This window comes from Aplysia californica, unplaced genomic scaffold (assembly GCF_000002075.1).
Source record: "Aplysia californica isolate F4 #8 unplaced genomic scaffold, AplCal3.0 scaffold00019, whole genome shotgun sequence".
Classification (NCBI taxonomy): domain Eukaryota; kingdom Metazoa; phylum Mollusca; class Gastropoda; order Aplysiida; family Aplysiidae; genus Aplysia; species Aplysia californica.
The window spans coordinates 1,006,465-1,012,719 of record NW_004797289.1 but is presented as its reverse complement, the minus strand read 5'-3'; the positions used below and the strand labels follow the sequence as shown (position 1 = coordinate 1,012,719).

Here is a 6,255-nt window from a genome sequence, read left to right as displayed (position 1 = left end):
TATTATAATAATCAATTTAAAATTAATTAATAAATAAATATATCCAGATATCCCCTCCCCTCCCCCCACCCCACCCGTTGGAATCCCGTCCTGTAATCTGCGGTCTCCTTGACATGCGTCCGCGCGTGGTTTGACTCATCGTGGGTGAGCGCTCCACTTGCCCCCGTAGACTGGGATCAGCCTGTCCGATGAGCTAGGGTGAGTGAGAGGGAGAGAAGGGGAGGGAGGGAGGGAGAGAGAGAGAGAGAGAGAGAGAGAGAGAGAGAGAGAGAGAGAGAGCGGGAGAGAGAGAGAGAGAAGGGGGAGAGAGACAGGGACGGAGGTTGGGATAGAGAGGGAGAGAGACTGGAGGGGGATGTGGTGGAGCAGGGGGCTAAAGCTAGAGGTGATAGCTCGGGGAAAAGAGAGAGGAAAAGGGGAGTAGAATAGAGAAATAGAGAGAGGTGGGCACGGAGGGAGTGAGTGAGAGAGAGAGAGTGAGAGAGTGAGAGAGAGAGAGAGGTAGAAAGAGAAATAGACAGAGAGATAGACAGAGAGATAGACAGAGAGATAGACAGAGAGTGCGTGTGTGTGGAAGAGGGAGACCGAAAGAGAGAGAGAAGGGGGAAGAAGGGAAGGGAGAGGGTGTGGAAACTAGTCGTGGGCACTTATGAGGGGAGAGAGAAAATTAGTAAGAGGGAAGAAGAGAGAGCGATCACTTGTGACCGCTCTTCTCACGCCAAGTCTTGGACAAAAGGATTATGAGTCGGTCTTCCCAGTCATTATTTCAGATAAACATTTGGGAAGTATAAGCATTCAGGGTGAGTGGTTCTTCCTTTTTTTTAGGATACCAAATCTTATGAAAATTATTTAGATGCGTCCCTGTGTGAGTGAGTGGGACAACATCGTCATGCATGTGCGTGGGAGAAAGTGGACTATCGCATTTTTTCCCGATTATCTTTACGTTCTTTGTTTAGTTGGTAATGTTACCCTCTGCATGTGATTTAGCTTCTAGAATCTTAAGTGATTCCTTTGAAACAAATTTAAAACAAACACAGTAGATCGATATCGATGGTCATCTCCGTTTGTTTTGTTGAACTACACTTAGGCTAAATTCATAGTAATATGTAAAATGCTTTCCGGGAGACGGCGGGAGGGGGGGGGGGGGGGGAGCACATGGCGTATATTCAGGTACGAGGCAAAAGGGGAAAATAATGAAGGTTGCGGAAATTTTCTAGTGATTTAAAAAGAAGTTTCGTGAATCTGTATTGTACACAGATATCATATGTTCCAAATATACATTATCATATGATTCCCAGCTTAAGATAGGCTTATACGGTATGTTTTGGATATGTTGTTATGAACAGCACTATTTTCCTAAAAGTCTGATTAAATGATTAAATATGTTTTGTTCGCAAGGTGATTCTAAAATGTGTTCTCTATTTCAGTCTCCACTCAATTTCTAAGGCCCAACCTCAACCCCCAGCCGCTTTCCCAACTAACAACTGCCCCTAGAAATCTGTTTTGTGTATCTATCACGACGACTGATTCGCGATTGTAACATCGTAGTATTTACCGATATTTGAATGTTACTTTACTTTGCTCTGGGATTTTTTTTCTGCATATCCTTGTTGCTATTTCTCAGAACTAGAACCCCATTGTTATGCCGATGTGCTTCTTTATATTCACAATAACACAACAAAATCAGTAGTTCATTATTCATTACCCTTCAACGCATCGTCTTCTATAACAGTGTGTCCCCATGTCCCCTTTCGAGAATGGCGTGAGTAACAGTGACGTCATACCCCTAAGACCTGCACGATTGCTGACTCCTGAACTTGGACCATATCTTTGCACCTGGGTTTTCTTACGCTTTGTATTCTTTTTCCTTTCAATTGGGGTTGAAATTTGTAGTTCATTATCAATTTTCAATAGGCCTCTAATTTCTCTTCCACTAATAAGAATGTACATTTCGGAGCATGGCTTCTAACAGCCTTTCTGAAACATAATATTATTGTTCTGTCCCACGCCAAGTGTGTGAACGACCCATGTGACACTATGCTACCTCAGATTTACAAAGTTCTATCTGACAGTTTGGGCAGTTTTGAGTCACTTCGATTAGAAGGTCAGAAACCGATCGTTCTATCTGCTCGATCAAAATCGTAAGATTGTTCGGAGTCGTATCATTAATTCCTACCAAACTGAAAATATTTAAAATGCACCGCGTATGCCCCATGGCCTAATGTAGTTGTGAGCGCTGCAAAACACTTACTAAAACAAAAAAAGAGTCGTTATCACGATACTCAAAGAATTGCATTAAAAAAAGCTTGACATGTTGTGAAACTCAAAATCTTTGACGGCAAATTGCTCAAAATCATATACTGAGGAGATAGAACTTTGTAATTCTAAGGTAGCAAATTGTCTCCAGCGGTTCAGGAATATCTTTAATCTCCCCTTTTAGAAACATTTCCTTCTGAAATATCTTTTTCCCTACTGTTATTTGAACCAAAATACTTGATTGTTCCTAATTTTGGTTATCCCAATGTATCTTTATGTTGCGAATTTTTGTCCTGATTAAGACGTTTATCTACTCCTTCCAAAATATCTTTTTATCAGACTGTTATGTTCCTTTATTTGAACCAAAGTTCCTCATCCTTGCTTATTCTGGTTGTCATTCGGAGTCTTCTCTCTTAAGTGTTATTTTCATTTCCAAATTGAGACATAATTCATTGTAATGCTCAGAGCCCAACCCTTAATAGCACTTTAGCCCAAACGCGTTCATTGACATTTCTACTGTTCTTCTTTAATGTTCATTATTCTCATGCGTATGTAGCGTTCGAGAATATGATGTGCCGGAGAATCTTGAGGTTGTTTCTTTGTTCTGTGGGCTAACACGCGTCGTTGACTAGATTCAGTTTTGCACAGGCTTGAGAAGACGTCTGTATTTTTTATTTATTTGCTCCTCCACCCCACCCCCCACCCCTCTTTCCTCCCTCCCCAGGCTCCACCTCCAACACATCGTGAAGTTTATTCCCAGAGTCAAACGATTCTATAATATGTTGGGGTTTTTTGTTTAATGTACTTATAAATTTAATGGCTTGTTTGAGACCCTTCAGAGCTGGCTGTTGAAAGCAGAATTATGACATTTGAATTTTAGGTAAAGAAGATCTACCGTCTTGTTTGATTTTTTTTCAATGAAGGATTAATATATTATATCTATATTATCTTATCTTATTTATCTTATCTTAGCTCAATATCTGGCTTGATAATAATGCAACCATTACCCCGACACCTCCGTGCTCTCTTTCACGGAAGTGGTTATTCTCACCAGGGGTGAGAATAGCCAATCGGCCTATGTCTCAGGTGTGCTAACATACAGTAGGCCTATTATAAGTCTATAGCACAGACAAACACAGAACAGCACAGAGAATAACTCATAAATTGTAGAGATACGTTTTCAGGTCTAATGGGCTGGTTGAAGGTCATTTCACACCATGAACAGCAAACAACGGTGAAAAAAAAAACCACACACACAAAAAAACAACAAACCGAGCTAGATATTTAGATCTAGATATATGGTTATGCAAGGACAAGATGTCAAGAGCAGAATGCATCTGATACCTGCTTGTCCTCATAATAATAGATCTACATCTAGAAATCTAGATCTAGATCTAGCCTAATTTTAAGAATTTTACAGAACTAGGCTCGCCTCATGCTCACACTGAGGTGGGGATGAGAACAGCGGGTCATGAGCTATTCTCACCAGTGGTGAGAATAAAGGTGGCCCTCTTTCCCCACGACCCTTTGATATTATATCAATCACCTTATTCTTCCAAGGTGAGAGCCATGTCTTTTCAAGTCAACACAGAGTACACAATTCATTCACTGCTAAAAGAAAGGCTATTTCATAAAGAAATACAGTGTTATTCGAGTAAAGAGAAATGGATCCGCATGACAACGGTAGGGAAAAAGTTAAAAAGGAAGACGGAAACAACATAAGGAGAGAATATAGAGAGCAGGACCTACATGTGGAACACTCCAGCTACAACAGGGAGGCAAGATTCCAGCAGTAATAACCTTGGACACACACACAGAGCAATCGGTAGTACATAGCCTTTGGACGAAGGCTTCCACTCTGGTGTACTTTCAGAAGATAATGTTCCTTGGGAGTTTTCTTTTTATGTAACTCTTAACTTCCAGAATACCAAACGTCGCACTACGAAAATAAATGATCACCGAGTAAACGCTGAAACCTACTTGTTGTAATACTGTCTTAAAATAAGGGCTTTTCCAAAAGCTTCCTGTAAGATCTAAGAGGTAGCTATTGCTACCAAAAGACGAAAAATAATAGTAATCTATAAAAAGGAACAAGTAAGGAGAGATTCCTCATTTTCCAGGCCCTTTTTATACATTTGTCTTTCAGAGACGGTATTCACAAGAATTCATTCACGTCTCTCGTATCAGCTGATATAGAGCCGAGTCAGAACATCCGACAGTAACTATTACAGAGCTCAGACAAAAACGTCTCGTTCAAATAAATGCTGTACTTTTGCCAATTTCATTAGGATGATATTCGTCAGCTTTTTCTAAATTGGTTATAGAAAATATTCTTTAAAAAAAAAATAGAACAACCAAATTGCGATACCACTTTTACGCTTAAGAGTCTCCTCTTTTCCTTCCTCTTCTCCTTCAAGTCTGAGATCTTGAGCAGACATCAACAATTATGGTTCTCTTCTCATGTCTCTACTCGGATGCTCTCTAAACAACAACTATTGAACTTGTCTCTTCCCGTCACCCATCAGTTCAATTTTATAGGTAAATTGTTTTTGGTCTTCCACGGGGTCATTTGACTTGTGTGCTTTTCCTGTTAGAGCAAAGTGTTTCAAGCTTTTACATCTATTCAATTTTTAAAAAAAATATAGATCTACCTTTTCAGACCTGGCACAATAAATGACACACTGTTACCATGCACGCTACAGCAGTGACGTTGCTGAAATGGCAGGCAGTTGTACTAATAGTCATTTTAATAATAATGATCACAACAATAGTAACAATAATACTTTTTAAAGCTTTTTTCTTTAAAGAGTTTCACCTTATCTGGCGAATACATGATTAAAGTGAGACAATGAAGATACGCGTTTTGTGCATACCCTTTTTTGTATTGAAAAAAAAGAAACCGGGAGTGAGGTACTTTGGACCGATCAGGAAATGTTATCTTCTTTAAAACAAAACATTCTCATAGAATAACATTGCCTCCCCCCCCCCCTCCTTTCTTCCCATTTTAAGGTGGAAAGAAAACTTTACTTACTTTTTTACTTTTATCCACCCCTTATACCCTTTTGGATGTCGCGGGAAGAAAGAGACGACTCTTTGTCGGAAGCCGGAGAGCTTGGATCAGGGGGATGCCGTGGGTGGTTAATGTTTCCCTGACTCCATCTATCCAGGTCTTTCTCGGTCGCCCTCTAGCCTTGTCGCCATCGAAATTTTTGAAGTAGGCACGTTGTGCTGGGTGGTGTGTTGGTTATCGCATGAGATGTCCAAATCGTTTGATTCTTTGGTGTTGGATGTGATGCATGACATCAATTGCGCCCACCATTTCTCTGATTACTGTGGTTCTAATTTTGTCTCGCCTGGTCTTGTTTACCACATCAGTGATATGAAGTCAAGGTTATCTTCGCCAGCGAAGGGCGAATAGTAGCAGTTGTAGTTTGTTTTTGTTTTCTACTACTACTACTACTACTACTACTACTACTACTACTACTACTACTACTACTACTACTACTACTACTACTACTACTACTACTACTACAATTGCTGCTGCTGCTGCTGCTGCTGCTGTTGCTTTTGTTATTGTTGTTTTTTTGCTGCTGCTCCTCCTGTTTCTACTACTACAGCAATTACTACGACTTCTATTACTTTTGTACCGATGAGAAAACTGTATACAGCACTTCAATAATAAATTTATGAACATCTTTATGACCACGCTCATTTTCAACTACCGGTGAATGCATAAACATTTTCAAAAACGACGCATCTTTCGCTTTGCAAGCCTTTTATCAGATAACAATGGCAGGCCAGCAGACAGGCAACTTCGCCATGTTTAGGAGATAGTTTTGTCTGTTTGACTAGGTTAACCAGAAACATCATGCTCACAGTACAGCCGAGATACGACCGCCCTTGGAACCAAAAGTCAGGACGAACATCACTGATAGAAACTCCTCTGCATTTTCTACAACACAGGGAATCTCGAAGCAGAGGTTGGATTGGGGGGGGGGG

The 6,255-nt window shown here is 40.4% G+C and overlaps 1 long non-coding RNA gene across 1 annotated transcript in view; it reads left to right on the top strand.

The window, feature by feature from the left end:
* The first annotated feature begins 603 nt into the window (after positions 1-603).
* LOC101863478 overlaps positions 604-6,255 on the top strand; it is a 162,527-nt gene continuing 156,875 nt past the window's right edge. Inside the window, exon 1 of the long non-coding RNA XR_001185134.2 lies at positions 604-800. This is a non-coding gene — a long non-coding RNA (uncharacterized LOC101863478). The remainder of the gene's footprint in view (positions 801-6,255) is intronic.